Genomic DNA, 934 nt, shown 5'->3' with positions numbered 1-934 from the left:
GGTGCTTCTGCCTGGGCTGCAGCCACATGGAGAGGGGCTTCTCGTGACAGCAGGAGGGGAAACTGAGGCTCAGAGAGACCCTGCTCGCTGCTGGCAGCGGGGCTGCACTGGGCCACACGGGCAGGAGGGACCCAGAGCACTGTGCCATGCCAAGGGCGATGCTCCTCCTGGGAAAGGTGCCCCAGATCCGGCCTGTCCCAGCCCCTCTCCCTGGCTCGGCGGGGACGGGGGCACTGCTGGCACAGAGAGAACTATTGGCTTAATTAATTTGCTGTTATTTCTCCTAACGAGCTGGGATCTGGAGCGGGCGCTTCCCTCGGTTGGCAGCCGCCGCATTCCCCCGCCCGGAGCCGGGGGTGCGAAGCCTCCAGGCACTGCTCAAAACAGACCGTGTGTAGGAGGGAAAAATTACACCCCGGGAAAAATCCCTCCCCGAGCCAGCGCCTTAACCCACTTCCCGGCTGCAGCGCTGGCAGAGGGGAGCTGCATTTTTGGGGAAGGGGAGACCCCCCCTACGAAGGGAGAGACGGGCCCTTGACCCCTGAGACTTCTGCCAGGACAGGGAACTGAGGCAGGGGGACTGGGGAGGGATAAGGCAGCATGGCAGCAGGGGCAGGAAGGTGATGCCTCTGCTCTGGGACCCCCACCCCACTGTCAGATGGCCTCTGGGCCCCCCACCCCACTGCCAGCAGCCAGGGTAGGAGCTGAGCACCCCCACCCTGCTGCTGACAGTGAGGGCAGGAGCTGGAGAGAGCTGCAGGGAAGAGAGGAAAAGGGGGTGGGATGCAATGGGAGGAGTTGGGGTCCCCCCTGCCCTCAAAGCCGCCCTCTGCCTGCCAGCATCGTTCCCCCTGTCCATCCCATTGCAGGAGGGCAGAGCCCACCACAGCGCTCCCTCCATAGGATCAGGGTGGGCACAGGAGTGGGACACACG

Source organism: Manacus vitellinus, unplaced genomic scaffold, assembly GCF_001715985.3.
Source record: "Manacus vitellinus isolate BGI_N305 unplaced genomic scaffold, ASM171598v3 scaffold_72_pilon, whole genome shotgun sequence".
Lineage (NCBI taxonomy): Eukaryota > Metazoa > Chordata > Aves > Passeriformes > Pipridae > Manacus > Manacus vitellinus.
The sequence above is the reverse complement of the archived record's forward strand: the minus strand, read 5'-3'. Positions refer to the sequence as shown.